This window comes from Leptinotarsa decemlineata, unplaced genomic scaffold, assembly GCF_025532065.1.
Source record: "Leptinotarsa decemlineata unplaced genomic scaffold, Ldec_3_MD MMD2_tig00026336_RagTag_RagTag, whole genome shotgun sequence".
NCBI lineage: Eukaryota > Metazoa > Arthropoda > Insecta > Coleoptera > Chrysomelidae > Leptinotarsa > Leptinotarsa decemlineata.
Genome location: NW_027412692.1, coordinates 7,510,149 through 7,530,393, shown reverse-complemented (window position 1 = coordinate 7,530,393; position 20,245 = coordinate 7,510,149). Strand labels below are relative to the sequence as shown.

The following is a 20,245-nucleotide window of genomic DNA, read 5'->3' as shown; positions in this document are numbered from 1 at the left end:
TTCTCAATTTTTCTAGAATGGAAGGTAATCGTAGCGATTTGCATATGACTGCAATCTAGTTTTACAATTGCCAATATTTTGCAAGTCATCAATGACGTTTTGTGACCGATCATGTTTGCCAGCGTGTAAAAAATATCTAGTAACCGCATTCGCGAATTAACAAATGAACATAATTAACTGCAGGAAATGGATTTGGTTCCAGAAATATTAAATTTGATGAATAGATTGTCATTTGAGTGAGCGTATCTTTTTAATGGGAGAAAAGTCACGTAATGTGGACTGCAAATGAGAGTCAGTAAGAAACGATAGAATAGCAGTTCTTCATAGGTGTAAAGAAAATTTCTAACTTATGACATTTAAGTAAAGTAAAAGAAACTCAAGTACATAATATTTATAATTTTAATTTAGAGGCGTGTCCCGCACGCGGTGGCCGATACGGACCTTCGAATAATAAACATTATTTAAACCCGTTAAATATCATTATTAAGAAAACAAAAATTCACATAGACAATTGAATAAACGAAAATCCATGGAAAATTTTTCCCGTGATTATTTTAGTAGAACTTCAGTTAGTAAACTATAAATTTTACAAGTTTTATATTTACATAAATATCCTGATAATTTATAAACTAAAAACCTCAAAATGTTTTCACTTCTTGAAGCTTTTCTTGAAAGCCTTCAGAAAAGATTCCCGTTGAAAAAATCAACAAATTTTGATTTTCCACTTTGTTATTAAATAATTAAAGACGTTAAAAAGTAAAAAACAATTGACGGATTCAATTCAAATGAATTTTTTTTTTGTAATATTCAAATTTATTCGTATTCTTATCATTTGAAGTTACATAAAAATGCTTTTTCATAATTTTTAACTATATTTGTTTGAAAAATTGTTATAAACAAACGTATTGTTTGTAAGATATTTGAAATTTTGGGGGGATTTTTATTAGTGATGAATATTATGATAAACAAAAATTGTTTCTTAAAAAAAAATTTTATTGCTTAAAAACGCATTTGTTGATCAATAATTTTTTTTGGTACTAAATATGAATATTGAGGAACGATATTTTTAAATCATAATTTCTATTTCTCTTTGATATTCTGAAAAAAACCTTTTTTTTTTAAATTTATATTCTTATTTATTTAATAAACAATTTGTTGTAAACAAATTAATTTTTACGATATATTTTTTAATTTTACAAAAAAAAACAAAAACAATCATGTGCCACTTTTTGTGTAAAAAAATACCTCATTTGAACTTAGCAAACCACTTCTCAACAGTTGATTTTCCTGGTGCAAAGTTCGAATAATGTTTATCAAGCCAAGCCTTGACTTCAATAGTAATTTTTTCGCCAAAAATCAACGCTCTATCAACACACAAAATTCCTTTTTATCCATTTTCTTCAAACTAACAAATGTTTCCCTCAAAATTTTCTATCCCACAAAATAATAATCCGACAGTTGTGAAATTTGTACACGTTTCTTTTGAAGGATCGGGTTAACTAAAAATCACATTGATATATTACTAGTAGCGCCATCTATGTCTAAGCCTACAAACTTTTCAGACCACCTGAAATTTTCAGAAAGTTGATACTAAAAGCGTGGTCATAACTATCACCATGAGTGATATTTATAATTATGATTGCGCAGAATTTTTGCACGTATGCGAGATTACAAAAATATATTTTCCATGCAAATTCTTGTGGCAACAATTTTTGAATGCACTCTAAGTGAATATAATTCTTCTTGTAAAATCATCCAAACTAAATTATGTCGGCAATTGAGATTTGTGGCAATAGTCCGGGTAGGTACTAGTTTCTAGATGTTGCTCTATTTCATGAATTTCATCTTCATCTAATGCAAGTTCTAGTCGTTATAGGTGTTTCAACAGCACCACTATCGCTAGCAAATGATTCATTATCACAAATCAGTTCATGAATCTTCAAATAAGTTGTTGCGTAACCCACTAGACGATTAGGATATTCATCTCCCTAAATACGTTGAGCAATAGAACCATTACCTTCGGCCAATCCACACGCAATCTGCGTATCAGCTATTTCGTGATTAGTGTAAGTGTACACCATTATTTAATTAACGCAAGAAATAATTCAAAGCGTTGTCACAACAATAAATGTAACTTGACAAATGACAAACATCGCAAATAATTATTTGTTGCCTTATTAATCCATAGCACATTAGTTGCTTTTATCTGTTTTTTGTTTCAATTTTTTTCTGGAAAGCAAAGCGAGCTATTACAAATTTTCATTTTATATTTTATCCAAATCAAATGTTACAAGACACCTCAGTGTATTACATTTTTTGGCCAATAATGGTGGCTAAACTGTGTTTCGAACAGTCACTGATCTAATTTGTATCTAATTGAAGCTCAATAAACCTCTTATCATTGGAAATAACAGTGACAAATTTCACCAAAATCAGCTAAGGAATATTTACAGTCTCAATACAAAAACCGAATTTTTCAGGGAACTTCAACACTCTGAACGCGCCCTCATCTGTACACTTTGTATAGAAGAGATTTTTACTCTTGACCATTTTCTTCTGAAACAGTACTTCCTTTTCATCCTGTATACAGACGAGAGTTCGCCGCCTTCTTTAAATTTGTTAAATGTGCCATCGACGTAGTGGCATGTCACGTTTCTAGTGAAGCCATTAAAGGAGAACGGAACCGGATACGGTGGCTTTATTTTCAATGAAAACAAGACTGACATTAAAAGCACTAATCCGGAAGTTATAAAGGTATAAAATGCCCGAAAATAAGCTCCGTATACGAAATGATCCTAAAAATGCCTCTTCGGCCGGTCAACAGATGTCGAACATCGAAGACTGGTGGGGTGTTCAGAAATAACGGTAGGTTTTGAACATACAAAACTCGAATATGGTTTGTTTGAAGGTGATTGACAATGTTTCATGATGAATTTCACTAGTTCGGACTTCTATTGTCTAATATATAAAATGATTTGAAATCCCTGAAACAACTAAAAAAAAAGAATTAAAAATGAATAACTGTAAATAACAATTATATTAAGCAAAAAACCTGAAATGAAATAATAGTGAAATAAAATATAAGTAAAAATAAAACAATTGAACAAAAAATAAAAATAAAGAAATACAAAATGAAATAAAGATAAAAATAAAAAAGTTAAGAGATTTCAAGCCAAGTCAGTTCACGACGTTTCGATTCTTCTGGTTATGACTATTTCACTATTATTTCACTTCAGGTTTTTTTTGCTTAATATAATTGTTATTTACAGCTATTTACTTTTAATTCTCCTTTTTTAGTTGTTTCAGGGATTTCAAATCATTTTATATATTAGACAATCGAATATGATCGTTTGGATATTCTTCAAATAGACAAGGCACTCAATTTCTGGGATTATTTTCTATTTTTATACATGAATGCATAGTCTTAATAGTCTCTCAACAGGGACTTCCGAACTTTGACAATTGATAACTACTATCTTGTTGAAGCTACATCTGTCAAATTATTTGTCATTTACTAAGTCCGTTTTGCGTGTGTCCGCTGGATGGGCTCTAGAGCAGTTGAAAAGTGACCCTAATTTTCATTGAGGCGATGAGGCCCATTTCTGGATGAATGGGTACGCGAACAAATAAAACTGTCGAATTTGGGACGATATCAATCCACATGAGATCCAAGATAGGAAACGGTCAATCGAAGACTCTATACCTACATTAAATTATTCAAAATATTGGCCGTGGATAGGCTGGTGAAACAGGAATTTTTCTTCAGGTATCTTATTCGAAGAAGCTGGATTTTTAGATCCAGTGCATTTTTTTTCAAGATGATCCCATTTCTGGATGAATGGGTACGTGAACAAATAAAATTGTCGAATTTGGGACGATATCAATCCACATGAGATCCAAGATAGGAAACGGTCAATCGAAGACTCTATACCTACATTAAATTATTCAAAATATTGGCTGTGGATAGGCTGGTGAAACAGGAATTTTTCTTCAGGTATCCTATTCGAAGAAGCTGGATTTTTAGATCCAGTGTACTTTTTTTTTAAGATTCGAGCCTACAATTCAAACATGTGCTTCCCAAAATCAAACATGAATAGCATACCCAATACATTTAATAAATTAAATGCCTCACAATAAAGCCTTCACGTAATTGTATTCAATAGATACCCGGCGAATTTCATATCGCCTCATAATTAAGTTATTAGCTGAGTTATATTGAATTTTCTGATAAAATGATGGATGTTACTACGTTGTAGGAAATCATAATGAAGGAAAGAGAATTGAAACTTTCTATGTTTTTTACCACTTTTATTTGTAACTAACGTTACTGCAGTTTCGTCCTATAAGGATATTTTCAAACGTATACATTAAACTAACAATGGTTCATTACATTAGCCCTTATATACCATCCCTGTAGGTACTAATAGAGGTACTTGGCCTGATTGAGTACCTGAATTTACAGTTCACAATACGGATGTGCCAATTTGAAAACCGGTGAGTAAACCAAATCGATTTGATCATTTAACAAGTCGCACCCGCAATGTTTATGCTTGTGAATTTCCAAAGATTCTAAATAATTGAGTTTGTAACCCTTCCTTGCCATAGTACAGAATTTCTGTATCGTTTAGATTCGGAAACTTGTAGTTGAATGCCAAGGAATTGTTTGAAAACGTTGAATAATTTTTTCATAGTCTGAAGGACTTCTCATGTCCAGCATAACGTTTTTGGAAATTTCGACCACATTGTCCCACATAAACACTATTACACTCCAGACACTTAAGCTTATAAACTTCAGATTTCTCTAACTTGTCTACCTTATCTTTGACATTGAAAAGAAAATCAGATAACCTGGCATGTGATCTGAATGCCACTTCCACATTGTTTTTTCTGAAGAAACCCGCAATTATCTCTGTTCTTTTTCCAAAATATGTTAGAGTTACCCATTTCTTGATTTCTGGTTGTTTGACCTGGGGGTATATTAATCTGTAAGTGTAATTTCACTTACGATACGGAAAGTTTGCACTATGCAAAGAAGGGTTACAAACTCAATTATTTAGAATCCTTGGAAATTCACAAGCATAAACAATGCGGGTGCAACCTGTTAAATGATCAAATCGATTTTATCTACTCGCCGGTTTTCAAATTGGCACATCCGCATTGTAAACTGTAAATTCAGTTACTCAATCAAGCTATGTACCTCTATTAGTACCTATAGTGGTGGTATATAAGGGCTAATGTAATGAACCATTGTTAATTTAATGTATGATTTTAAGAATGTCCTTATAGGACGAAACTGCAGTAACGTTAGTTACAAATGAAAGTGGTAAAAAACATAGAAAGTTTCAAGTCTCTTTTCTTCATTAAATTCTCTATTCTGTAAATTGAAAAGCAAATATGTTCAGGAGAGATTACTTGCAGAACAGTTACTCAACAGCCACAACATGAGATCTACTGCAAACAAGGTAGATCGCAACACTTTATTACTGAACTCGGCGCTCCTCCAGTGCGATTTCTTCATCTGCTGTGGATTGATTCGCAATATTCCGTATTCTAATGCATTACGGCTTCACTGTGAAGGGTTCGATCTTCTCGCTCACGACAGTGAGCGCACACAATCACAAATATCATAACCTTGATTGTCTTGGGGCACCACGATTGTTATAATGATGTAATAAATGGGACGTCGTCAATTTGTTAAACTTACTTGTGTCTGCTATATGTATATAGTTGAATCACACGATCGATTCAAGATGAATTCAACACTTCTACTATTAGCATAATGTCGGATACATACAGATATACTTTGCATTCCACATTCCACCTATCAAGTTTTCTAGAAAACTAACAAGGCGTTTTTCAGAAAAACTTTCAGTTTTATCATTTCGACAAGGAAACCTCAGTGGTTGCGCTTATAAATGATTATCATCGATACCTGTAAACAAACAATATATCTTCAGAATGTGGTCATGTGTTTATCATCTCAAGGAAATTACTCGGTGAGATGGATTAGATGCGGTCAGGGGTGTGTCACCTACAACATCGTTTGTTTTTATAATTCCTGATATTTCGAATTTCAACGCAATCCTTATCAAAGAGGCAACATGAAACAATGAAATAATTACACTGATAACGTTTCTCTCTCTCCCCTTCTCTTTCTCTCTCTCTCTTCGTAAGGCCATTGCTTTCCTCTCGGGCGCATTTGTCCAAGCTCCTCCTGTCAACAGTTGACAGGATCTTCGTGAGGGGGCGCACAGTTCTGCGCACATTTTTCGTTCCCTAATTCACTAACCTTCTCCTCGGGTTATCGGAATTACGCTGGATACCAGTGTGAAAAAAGGTGGCCCTCGCTTCGCATCTGGTAAAAACTTTCATATTTCACTTTCATTGATGGACAATGACAACACAAAAAGTAACATTTGACGTTGTCAAGTGAAGATTTGTTAGGTTATGTTAGGTTAGGTTCATTATTCACAGTTTTGAAATAATGACACCTTCAACAAATACAATTGAATGATTTAATATCTCCATTAGTATAATATTTCTTTAGCAGTGTTTTTGTATACATAGAATGTATCGTCAATAAATCAATAATACCATACCATTTTTGTATTACGAATACCTACAGTCATGACTTAAAGTTAGCGAGATCTATTGGTAGCTCAATGGGTTGATAATCACGTCTCTGGATGAGTACTTAAGAGTTCAGATTCCGGGTGCAGCACATTGTTCTTATTTTGAATCAACTTTAGACTAAATCGCCATTGACAATCAGAAAAACTGTATCAGAACTATCACAAACTATTTAGACTATCTCCCAGAGAATCAGCCTTGCGATTCTGTTTTCCTGAACAACTATTTTTACAGCTTACAAAGTTTGAATACAATTACGAATATTTTGAGGAAACACGTGAAGCTATATTATACTTAATAATCTTTAGAATGTTATGTTAAACAAATCAATATTTAAAAAGATTCTAAAATAATTCCAAAAAATTCTGGAAAATAAAGAACAAGCAAGATAATGAGTGCCTAGCTCATATGATTATTGTCAAGAGGAATACTAAAGGAGGAGGTATTCGAGAAGGAGACGAGGTCTCTCCATTTCATCACCCAAAAATCGATCTCCGGAATGGTTGATGCTCACCGATGAGGCCAAACGAATATACTAGATTAGGGGTTTGAATGATTTTATAGAGGAATTCAGACAAAATTGCCAGAAATATCCCTACATAATATTTTCAGGAGATACCCTTTTTAAAAAAGCACTCTCTTGCTTTCTACCCCTTCATTGAAATATAGAAAATGGTTGCCTCAATAGGAAAAATAACAAAATACAGGGTCTCCTCACCCTAGAGTTCAATGCGCTAAAACTTACCACTTCTGCTTGAAATCTCCAGAAACCATCAAGGAAACTCAAAGCTTTTGTTTTACACTCCTCCAAGTAGACTCTTCTGATTCTTGAGATCCGGAACTTCGGCAGTCTCCAGCAATAGCAGTACAAAACGAACTTGTGTCCAATTTATTCCTGTTTTTATGCATTTTTTTGTTTTTATGATTTCAGTGGTTCATATACTTTTACTGGTTCTTATGCTTTTATGGTTTTGAACTATTAAACTGGCAGAATCATAATACAAAAAAACTGTTGTAAAAAAATTCTGACGATTTAATAATTTGTTGAAATTAATAATTTCATAACCCGCTTTCATATTGGTATCTATATGTACCTTGAAAGTCGGACTTTATTCAGATGAACGATTCCCAAAATTTCTAATTAAGTCACCACTACGTGCTCTCTGTTACACAGAAAATACCCTTCCAAAATATCATCCTTCACACATAGAATCGGTTTTAGTTCAGAATCGAGGCAATGTTACCATCTGTTCCATCAGTCCCTTCAAACATATACACAGAGGGTGTCCACCAATTCTCAGTACGACATTAGTGAAAGTAGATGTCTCTGTCTGTACCTCACTTCTCACTCTACGTTAATCACTATAAAAGTTAACTCTTTGATTGAATATAAAAGAGTACTTGTTGACTTCTATTTGTTAACCATACTGTAAAATGAATGAAAATATTCGAAATAAACAATATGGACATTGACCAGATGCTCAGCATTCTGATTATGATGTATTTCCGGTACTGCTACAGACTGCTTAGAGGAATACCAGATAAATGAACATAGAAAATAGAAATTAGAATAATTGGTATGTTACAATATATATATAGGTTGAAAATGGCAAGAATAGTAGTAGGCAAATTTATTTTGAACATCATTCACAGTGTGAGAATGGATGAACCGAAGTAACTGAAGTACTTGTTGTGTGTAGTAGTGTTGTGCTTTCTATTCACAAAAAAAAAAAAATAAAAAAATTGCAAAAAATAGAGAATTTTTTTTCACACAAAAACTGACACATGGTTGTTTTTGTTTTTTTTGGTAGTATTGAAAAAAAATGGTAAAAATTTATTTGTTTAAAACAAATTTTTTATTGGATAAATAGTAAAAATATAAATTGAAAAAAGATTTTTTTCAGAGTATCAGTGAGAAATAGAAATTATGATTTGAAAAAAATCGTTCCTTAATATTCACATTTTGTAAAAAATGTTAATCTTAAAAAACGACTTTGTTTTTAAAATCATAATATTCATCACTGACAAAAAATCCACCCAAAAAATTTTTAAATATCTTATAAACAATTCATTTGTTCATAACAATTTTTTTCAACAAATAGAGCTAGAAGTTATGAAAAATCATTTTTATGAAACTTCAAATAATAAGAATACGAATGAATTTGAATATTAAAAAAATTTTTTTTATTGCTCAAATTGAATTTTTCACTTTTTAACGTCTTTGATTGTTAATAGCAATCCTCCAATTCCCAACGGGAATCTTTTTAAAAGGCTTTCAAGAAAAGCTCCAAGAAGTGAACAAAATTTAAAGTTTTTAGTTTGAAAATTATCAGGGTTTTTATGTAAATTTAAAACTTGTAAAAATTTGTTATTTAACTAAAGTATATCTGATAAAATAATCACGGGAAATTTTTTTCCATGGATTTTCGTTCATTCAAGTGTCTAGAAGATATGTGATTTTTTTTTCTTAATAATGATATTTAATGGGTGAAAATAATTTTTATTGTTCACAGGTCCGTATCGCCCTCTTTTAGTGCTATTTTCGCCTCTAAAAGTACATTCTCTGTCATGGATGAGGATAGTTCTGCAATATGGTGAATGTAATAAATTTGTTTTTTTTTTCACATTTAGACTCAGAAGGGGTTGTGATCAAGCCATATCTGGATATCTCCCAGTCCTTTTTTTATTTTTAGAACACCTCCTTCCAAATACTACCTGTGAATAGGAGTCCGCATTTGATATGAGATGGCCCCCAAAATTGCTGATAAATCGGAGGTAAAAAGGAAATAATATGGGACCTAAAACTGTTCCCTGTGGTACTCCTGTTTTAACTTTCATTGCCTCACTCAAGTTATTATCAACTTTGATCTCTTGTCTTCTATGTGGTGAATAGTCTTCCACACAGTATAAAATGAAAAGTGGAAAATGAAATGAACTCTGCCTTCATAGAAAATTGTTATTAACATTTCAGATAGCAAAATGAAAAATATGGCATTGTAATCGCCACTCCGTTCTCGAGATCCAATGAATGGGTAGGTACAATCAACCGGACGGACGTCCTGTATTTTAAGTAGTTCCTGCCTACGACGACGGGGGTCAATACGCTCTTTCATTCATGGATGTACGCCTTCCTGGTAATTTCTGCCTTACGAACGAAGACAGTGACTCGAGAAAGGAAGGAACGAAACACCTATCTAGCGTGTCTGATATGAGACTTCCAAACCATTGTCCACAGCAGACGGGCAAGGTAGAATTCTCGCACTCTGAGAATTTGATAACTTTAGCCACAGTGCCGACAGTGGCAACACGAAACGATTCACTATAAACGTTTCAGGGAGATAAGATAAGATAATATGCAAAATTTCAAGTAAGACACCTTACCTGAATAGTCGAAGTGAATGATATTACGCACTCTTAAGTTGGCGGAACTCTCAAAGGCCAAAAAAACCAATACATAGAAATGAACCGGCAGCGAACTAGTCCACTTGGACTGTAGACTTGGCGGTTCGTATTGGATCATTTTTACTAACCGAGTTTTATGATTAGCTGAAGAGTCATATAAATAAATTTGAAGTCATGTCACGGTGACAAATATAAATCCAGAATGCGAGGATGGTTATCGCCGATGTGTTCAGTTCAGGAACTGATCGCGATTTGAGTGATGAAATTCGATATTGGTGCAGTTATAATTACCTAAAATTTTTGTAATCTGTTCAAAATGTGGTGTCCTTGGACAAGTACTAATAGTAATAACGAGTATGATAAAAACGCAGACTTTTCCCACTGTAGTGATTCTAATAGCGATGGTGAACAATGCGAAAAAGAGATACCAGTGAATAAGAATCGGATGCATTTGAATATTGAAACACAGAGAGTATGTTTCGAAGTATATAAGAATCTACATCAGATTTGACCGAAATTCTTTTCTCAACTTTACGTAAAATAGTCAATAACGAACCATATGAACGCAAGATGCAATGTGATACAGGATAACCGAAACCTTTAGATGTTCATGTAATGAAATCATTGAAAAAAAAAACAACGACTGTTACAAAAGCAATGACATTCCTACAACTGAAGTCATAAGAAAGAAATTGAATACCTTCGGCCATAACGTGAGCTGCTGTGACAAAACTTTTCAGAATTGGATAAAGAAACTAGGATTTATATTTAAAATAATAAACAAACGTCAAGCAGTTATGGAGAGCAGAAGAATAGTGGAATTGCGTAACAAATACTTAGAACAAATAACTAAACATAGACAAGAACAACGGCAAATTTTCTATCTGGACGAAACTTGTATGACACTCCCGACACAGTTACGAAAAGGTGGACTGATAGTTCGAGAATGTGTACGCATAAAATGCTTGCAAACAAAATTTGATAAGAAAGTAATAGAGCTAATCAAAGAAGAAGTATCTAATATCACCAAAGAAGACTGGCAGAAAAGGATTAAAAAAGTAATTTTAGTTGAAAAAGACTATATGGAGATTGGACACTTGCATATTAATGGTGGAAATAAATTCATTATTGATTTAAATGACAGCGATAGTGAAACAGAGAATATGAAAGAGGAATTATCAGAAGCTTTCGAAGAAAGTTAGTGAAGTGATTTTGAAGCGATCGATTGTATATTTATGTGAGTGTAGTATTCAGAAGTATTTTCAATTATTTGTTATTTGAATCCCTACTTTCCCACTCACCTGATAGTTATTGTGATTCTTATATAATCAAAAATGCTTTATGAATAACGAAATTTGTTAGCTCCCTGACTATATAATTGAAATGGATCTGTTGGAAGGTAGGTTGCACTATATCGTTTACTTGAACTATACTTACAAGATTATTTCATAGTTTTAGGGGACTAACATATTAGTGTAATCAGTCCAAGTAGATAATATAAATTAAATCGTCATTTAACGTCATCGTATTCAATAAAACTATCACTTCAGTTTCATAAAGTTCAGTCTCGAGTCCAATCTCAATTTAATGTAATGATTCTTCCAACAAAGACTTTGGTAATTAATAACGACCAACTTGTTGAAGCTACATCTGTCAAATCAGTTGTCATTTATTCAGTCTGTTTTGTCAAATCACCATGGACGGATATAACATTCGACAACACATGCAAAAAATAAAATTGTTTTATCAAAATGGGTGTTCTGCTCAGGCAACTTAACGCGCTCCGAGGCCACTATTAACAATGCGGTGGATCAATTTGAGTCCACTGGTTCAGTAAACCAACGTCAAATAAACGCGAGATCTGCCGAAAACATCGTCGCTGTCTGTGAGAGTGTACACAAGAATCCATTTCTTGTCGCTCACAAGAACTCGGCCTTTCGTAGACTACGCGTATTTTGCGTCATAACTTGGGCCTGTATCCGTTCAAAATACAACTGACCCAGGAACTGAAAGTAAACAACAGACGACTTGTATTCGCTGAATAGGCTCTGGAGCAGTTGGCAACTGACCCTAATTTTCATCTTCAGCGATGAGGCCCATTTCTGGATGAATGGGTACGTGAACAAACAAAATTATCGCCTTTGGGACGATACCGATCCACATTAAAAATTATGTTTGAAGCAACACCTTTGGATTAGCGTTGTTCCATCCCAAGTTGAGTATTAGGTTGTTTGCCCGTTTTAATGTTATGTGTTTTTGTAGCTTCATATCCCAAAAAATTGGGGGTTGCGTTATTAAACCATGTTACGATTGCGCACGGCTGATGTAAACCTCGAAGTAGGAATGGATCAATTGAGGCTGAGCCTATGTCGAGAAGCGCTTACTGCGCAACTTCTGCTGCAGCCAGTGATGCAATTGAACCCAGGTTTGGGTTTAATAAATCATACAAATTAATAAAACGGAACACAGTCAGATGCTACAAATGCAATACGCATATATACAGACGGCTTAAAAACCAAAGAAGGCACAGGATGTGGAGTTTACTTCAGATCACTAATCCTAAGGATTAAGTGGGAAATGGAAAAAATACCAGCTGACGCCCAGCGGAAGAACTGGGCGTCAGCTATCATTCTGAAACGTATTGGAAAGGTCGAAAAGGTTTTGATTTCTGTTCTTCTTTGCTTTTGAGCAAACCAAGACGATCCTTATTTGGATCGGATCGTTATGTTCGATGAAAAGAGGATACTCTACGACAACAGGAGACGTTCAAGACAGTAGTTGGACACCGATGAGCCACCCAGGCACTTCCCAAAGGCGAAAACCCACCAAAAAAGATCATGGTTTCTGTATGGTAATCGGCGGCTGGTGTTATTCACTATAATTTTCTGCAACCGGGGCAAGTTATCACAGCGGGTATCTTCACAGGCCTGTTGTTCTCTAATTTTTGTCTATCTAGTTTTCTGTGAAGTGGAACAACCTTACCAGTATTCAGTTTATTTGGAATAGGCAAACGTGGTCCCTTAAAATGGCCTGTTCAGAATTTACACGCCTGAGGCGGCTATTGTAAAGTGAAACACGTGTTTTGCTTTTGCGAACTGTTTAGTGAAAATCGCACAATAAAGTACATCATAGTTAATGTGTTGACTATTGACTATAATAGTATGGTATGTGTGGAACATTTATAACTGTATTTGTGGAACAATTAAAACAAACATTTCTAACAACTTTTTATACTGTTTCACATGCAGAAACTTCGTCCTTGATCCACGACCCTAACGAATGATATGTCACCACCTAAGTATGTCATAATATTTACTTTGGCGAGAAGAAAAAAAAACAGGATGTGATATAACTATCTGGGTGATTACACGTTTCAAAACCTTTTTATCGGCGTTTTCCATTTATAAATCAGAGCCAGATGTAATCGCAGTAATCAATGAAAATTCGAGCGAGTCTCGTCGGCCTTGAATTCAAAGTGGTCGATTAGGTACATACTCACTGAAATAAAACGAAGTATGCACAAATGCTGGATAAGAATCGGAGAAGGTGCGGAAGTTGCGAAAGTGGTACTACCCAATCTCGAATGATAATATAATGATGGATGTTTATCGTTTTGAAGTGATATACGAAAAATATAGCATTTTTGAAGTTAACGATATGGTAACAATGAAAACTACTGATATTACTGTTGATCAGGAAGATATACAGAAAGTTCCCATGTGATGTGAACATGAACTATGATTTACAATAAAAAATACAATTTGGAATTGGACACGTTTGACGGCAAGGGGATCGCTAGTCAGTTATACTACATAGGCTAAAAAGTCTCGGGCCCAACACACAGATGGCGCTAGGCTTACTGCATTCACCGCTTTTTCAGTTATTACTAATCTACAAAAAAAGCTGTTGAAATTTCATGATATTCTACTCATATATTTGTGAGTTATTGTCCCAAGAGTGACACTACTTTTGTTATTTTCAAAATAATGGATCAAAAATAATTTCGTGTTTCAATTTTGCACTGCTTTTTGATGAAAAAAATACCATTCAAACGAAGCAATCACTTGAAAAGTGTTATAAGGACGCCGCTCCATAAGGAACAACAATTAAACGTTGGTTTGCTGACTTCAAACGTGGTCGTAGAGACATCGATGATGCAGAATGCAGTGGACGTCTAACTGAGGCAGTGACACCAGAAAACATTGAAAATACATAAAATCTTCTTGGAAGATCGAAAAGTGAAGTTGCATAAGTTAGCTGACATTTAACATATTTTTCTCGAGAATATATCATTAAATCCTACCTGCACAACATATCCGCTCTCGATTAAATTCCTAGCCTCCCAAAACCAGTTAATAGTTGAATAGTCAAATCATCAAAGAAACCATTGACTCTCTTGTTGAACCTTCAACACAATTAATGAATCTCTCCTTCACGGAAGGTATCTTTCCCGATGTCTTTAGTGACTATCTTTAGTCTGTAGTGACTATCTTTAGTTTGTAGTGACTATCTTTAAAAAAGGTGATTCCAATATACCAGACAACTATAGACCTATCTCGATTATACCCATTTTAGAAAAAATCCTAGAAATTGTAATTAAAGAGCGCCTCTCCAATTACTTAAACAAATACCTACAATCTTCTTCATGGCCATCAATTTGGCCTAATCAAGAATAGATCTACAATAGAAGCAGTGTGAAAGGTAATACAAAAAGTTATCGAACATGTGGAGAGTGGTGAACTCACCTCGCTAACATTGTGGGATTTGAGTAAAGCCTTCGACTGTGTCAACCACAATATCCTTATCAGTAATCTTGAAGTTTATGAGTACAGAGGTACAGCCTCAAACTTATAAGAGATACAGCCTTAAACTTATTTAATTCATACTTAACCAGAAGGAAACAAGCCGTCTGCACAAACGGGAAATTATCTGTAGAGAAAGTAGTTTCCCATGGCATACCTCATGGGTCAATCCTTGGACCTATACCTTTTGTAATATATGTGAATGATATTTTTCAAAGCCTACTACCTAGCACAGTCATTTGGATGATACAACAATGATTCACTCTAACTCCGATATGAGTAAACTACTCGACAAGACCAATAAAATTGAAGAAAAGGCTGTAAATTGGTTTACTTCCAATCATTTGAAATTAAAAACTCAACAAATAGTTATATCTTCAAATAATAGGGTAACCACACAGAAGCACGTAAAATTATTAGGTATAATTATTGGGGACTCACTTGAATTGGAAAATCATATTGACTTTCTATGCAAAAAATTATCAACTCAGCTCTACCTTCTTCGCCAACTGAAAAGATTTATAAGTACCAATACATTACTAACTGCGTATTACTCACTATTTCACTCCCATTTAATGTATGGAACTCTCTTATGGGGAAAATCCTCTCATGCTCAAAAGATTTTCCGTATACAAAAAAAAGCACTTAGCTTAGCTGGAGCTTCATTCAACGAACCATGTCAACCTCTCTTCATCTTTTACAAAATTCTGCCTTTGTCTTGTATATTTATTTTGAACACTTTGTTAGAGATCCATAAAAATAAAAGTATATTCTCCACCAAATCAGACTATCGTAATTATCCCACTAGAAATGCAGATAAACTTAGACAACCGCTGAATAAACTAGAAATGTCTATACGAAATTCACTGGACCTCGAGTTTTACAACCATTTACCAGTTGACCTCAATCAGCTCAGTACTTCATCTTTCAAGAGGAGAGTTAAAACATTCCTTTCAAAAAACTGTTTTTATTTCAACACAGGATTATATGAATAGTACTTACACCTAATGATTTATTCACTTAATATTACTTTTTATATATATGTTGCTATGTGATGTTCTGTAGCACTAATATTTTATTCTACCTAGCAGTTAAGTTTTATTTTAAATGATCAATAATAATTGTATATCATCTTTTAATTTTGTACTCAATACAGCGTGCATCTGGACTCTTTTTGACCTGTCATAAATGAATTTTATGCACAACATGATTAAATAAATTCTGTTTGTCTGTCTATTAAAAGAACGTGTTGGCTTTATATTGCACGAGAATTTGTTTATGAGAAAGCTCTGTTGAAAGTCAACTGGTGAACCTCGCCCACCCGTCCCTTGCGGAAAAACGACCCCATTTGACGAAAAAGAAAGTGCTGCTTCATCATGACAATGCACATTGTTACAATTCAATGAATACGATGGCAAAATTGCATGAAATGGTCTTCGAATTGCCATATTCGCCAGATTTGGCACCCCGCGACTACTGGTTGTTCGCAAATCTAAAAAAAATGCTCACCGGTAAGAAATTTCGCTCGAATGAAGATGATGAGACTGAGGCCTACTTTGAGGCAAAAGATAAATCGTTCTACAAGAGTAGTACTGAAATGTCAAAGCGGCGCTGGAACGATTGTGTGGCTCTTGATGAAGATTCCTTTAATGAATAAATCAAATTTTGAATAAAAATAGCGCGTTTTCTTTTGTTAGGCCCGGGACTTGTCAGCCCAGGTGTTACTTATCTGAAGGATATCATGATAAATAAATGAAACAACTAATTATCTTCCCTGCTAAAACGGTTAAGTACTCCACCAAATATGAGCCTCAAATATAAGGCCGCCCGTGAAGGATAAAGAATCAGATTAGTAAAAAAAAATGATCATCAGAAATTCGCGAGCGCGTCAGAATAATGTAGGGTGAGTTAATTACATGCTAAAAAGTCTATATTCCAGTAATCTGACAATTTGAGAGTGCTGTAAAGAAAGAGAAAGGCAGCAAAGTTGTGAAAACCACTCGAACGTAGCTAATTTTTTTTTATTTTGAAGTAAATAATTCAAGGATAACGAAAAATATATAATCTGACGATTTCCGCAACTCGAAATAACAAAAATTCGTCGATAAAGTTTAATGCGCGCAGCTGTGTGATACCTGTGTGATATTTCCCTCTCCGCGTTTCTGTTCCTTTTTTACTTTTTCTCTATCATTACTCTCTCACTCCGTTCCCAGTCTGAATTCTGTTGCCATGACTGCTGATCACAGAGACTAGTTCGTGATGAAGATTATGATTAATTATACAATTGATTACAAAAAATCAAATTCTTTTGAGCATATTTTTTAAATTATTTTCTTATAAATACAAGTATTCTATTTAAAAAACATACACTCATTTATTTGCATGCTATTTCCTGAGCTTTTCAATTAATTGAGTTCAATGATTTAAAAAAATTGAATTTTTTTTTTTCATATTTGGCGAATCCCTTTAGATAATCGTCAGATTATGAGACAGCACGTCTAGAACATAAACATGAACCATATATATCTTAATCTGACGCGCTTGAGTATTTCAAATTGGCGAATTTTTTTTGCACATTATAATGATGGCCGCGAGTTTGCGTTAGATCAAAATCGTCAGATTATTAAGAGCTTTTTTTTTTGACTGTACTTAAAACACCCTTAGAAAATCTGACGCGCTCGATTAAATTTTTTTCTTTTCACTTTAAACCCTTACGTACAACCACCCGCATCATGCAAACGATCAGATTAACATACTAACATTATTAAAAATACGTAGGACATTGATGCCATCAATATCTGACGCGCTTGAGTATGTCCATGCAACAGTATTTTTTTACATATTTAAAAATCTATAGCTGCTTCCCCTACCGATGAGGGATATAACATTTTTTTCTTCTTATCATCTAAGCTTTGCAACCTATTATGTCTCTATGACGCTCGAGTAAATTCCCATTTTGCATCGTGGGCTCCCATCCTATTACCAGAAAGTTCGAGGAGCTTATGCTATGATGTTAGACAAGACAGTAGCTCTGAGAAATTTTTTTTCCTTCGCAGCTAGCTCCCTAACTGTTACGAATAGGGATCGCATGAAATCTTTTTTATAAGAGCAAAACACAATCACTACAGGAAAATCCTTAAGGCGCTCTCAGAGCGGTGCCTGTGCGAAAGTAGCGATTCACATTGGATTTGAATCGCTGGAGATTGAATCCATTTGGAAAAACGTTCTCAGGAAGTTTATTCCACATAAACGCAGTTCTTCAGATGAAATAGTTCTTAAACAGTGAAGTTCGAGGTGTACTGAGTTGAACCTCAAAACGATGAACAGCCACAGTCCGTCGCGTATTTCTGATATGTACCGCTCTTGGTGGAATCAAATGTGCCAAGTCACTTGAACACCTCCCGTGAAAGTATCTATAGAAGAGAGACAAATCTCCAACCTTTCTTCGATGTTCCAGGCTACCTGGCAATACTCAAACAGATTCAAATTGCAACGTATCACTCATACTTATGAAACAAGAAATAAGGATAGTTCATGCTTATGAAACAAGAAATAAGGATAGATGTGTTGCACCTACTATGAGAAGAAATATCGGACAAAGGAGTTATTCATACCTGGGAGTAAAATTTTATAACAACCTACCGGAATATGTGAGAAGTGAAAATAATGTAAGAAAATTCAAAAGGAGCCTCATAACTCATATCAGAAGTAGATTCAGGAGAGAGATTCGTGAGTTGATTGAGATACAATAATGATAATGATAATAATCATAAATATAGCTACACATCGTTGAGGGGATTGTCAAGATAATACTGGTAAACTATAATTGAATGATGCTGTCTTGTTTCTACAATTCAAATTTTACCTATCATTCTTCTTGTTTATTATATAAATATTTTGATTTTCATTATTGTACTTAAATATACTTATATACAACCTATGTGATAGAATATTGTGTTTAGTGAACTAAATTTATTATTGTAGAAAATGTAATTATGTGTTGTGTTACCACGTACAAGTTGTTGAAGCTCTCAACAACTTCTGTTGGTTCATTGTAATGTTTATTGTATTTATCGTGTATTACTTTAGTATGTTCATTTACTATCAATAAAAACAACATTCATTAGCAAGGTTGCACGTGATGTTCCCGTCTCCAATCAGGCGGATGGCTCTTTTGTGGTAGAATCCAGCAACTTCAGGGACATACATGAGAACAATACTCAAAAGAAAATCAGATCTGAGCTTTATAAAGCATCGAAAGTTGCTGAGGTATATACAGTTTTCTGGTTCGGAACAGTGTTCCAAGCTTTCGAGAAGCAGCCTTTGCAATTCATGCGACTTTTGGTGTCCATTTAACCTGATGAAATTACGAAATCATACAGGTATAGTTCAAGTAAAAGATATAGTGCCCCCTACCTTCCAGCAGTTATGACTCTTCAGTCAATCATAAAACTCGGTTAGCAAAAATCATCCAATACGAACCGCCAATTCTTCAGTCCACGTGGACTAATTCGTTGCGGCATAATTCCTTTGTATTGGTTTTTTTGGCCTTTGACTTCGCCGACACCTTTAAGATTACTATATCGGTTACTTCGACTATACATATATCGAATAATTGAAAAAAATTGTTATTATTATCCATAAAGTACGTCAACAAATCATATGTTGTAATGGAATATTAATTGAATAGGATATTTCTTCGATATATCAATAACGTTATGTGTTTATAATATACATTTTGATTTGATTTTTGTTTCTTATCTAACTATTCAAATTTTGTTTAACGTGAAAATGTTTAATATTTTCATATCAAATGTTGTGATCAATTTCCAAAAAGTATGCCTTGATGAAACTAGGCTACAAAGGCTGCTTGAAACACTGTTCCGAACCAGAAAACTGTACACACCTCAGCAAGCAACTTTTGATGCTTCATTGAGCTCAGATCAGACCTTCTTCCATCCAGAAAAAAGCCACCCCCTTGATTGGAGAGGCAAACATCACGTGCAACCTTGATAGCCTGGAACATCGAAGAAAGGTTGGGGATCTGTCTCTCTTCTATAGATACTTTCACACGAATGACTTGGCCCGTTTGATTCCACATATCAGAAATACGCGACGGACTCCATCTTCATACAAAAACTGTGGGAATCTTGTTTGAATTGAAAGGGTTATACTTTTAGGAGTGGTTCATTTTTGGGGAAAGAAAGTTCTTGGCTTCCTGAAGGAAGAAAAAAATCGATAGATTCCAAAATAAACTCTTTGCAAAGATGTGCAGCTTATGCAAAGAAGTAACTTCCAGACACAAACTGAAAGAGAAAACCCTTTCGAAACAACTAATTTCATACAAATATTGAATTACACGGATGAAAAAATACTCTTGAAACAACTACTTGTATATGAACATTGAATTA

At 34.2% G+C, this 20,245-nt stretch overlaps 1 protein-coding gene across 2 annotated transcripts in view; it reads right to left on the bottom strand.

The window, feature by feature from the left end:
- Positions 1-20,245, bottom strand: part of LOC111503121 (sprouty signaling antagonist) — a 169,179-nt gene that overhangs the window by 36,646 nt on the left and 112,288 nt on the right. The window contains exon 1 of one of the 2 annotated variants that reach the window (XM_074183303.1): positions 5,705-5,832. The exons of the other annotated variant lie outside the window; for it this stretch is intronic. The gene's annotated coding sequence lies outside the window, so the exon portion shown is untranslated. Of the gene's footprint in view, positions 1-5,704; positions 5,833-20,245 lie in introns of those variants that run through there. 2 annotated transcript variants of the gene reach the window in all.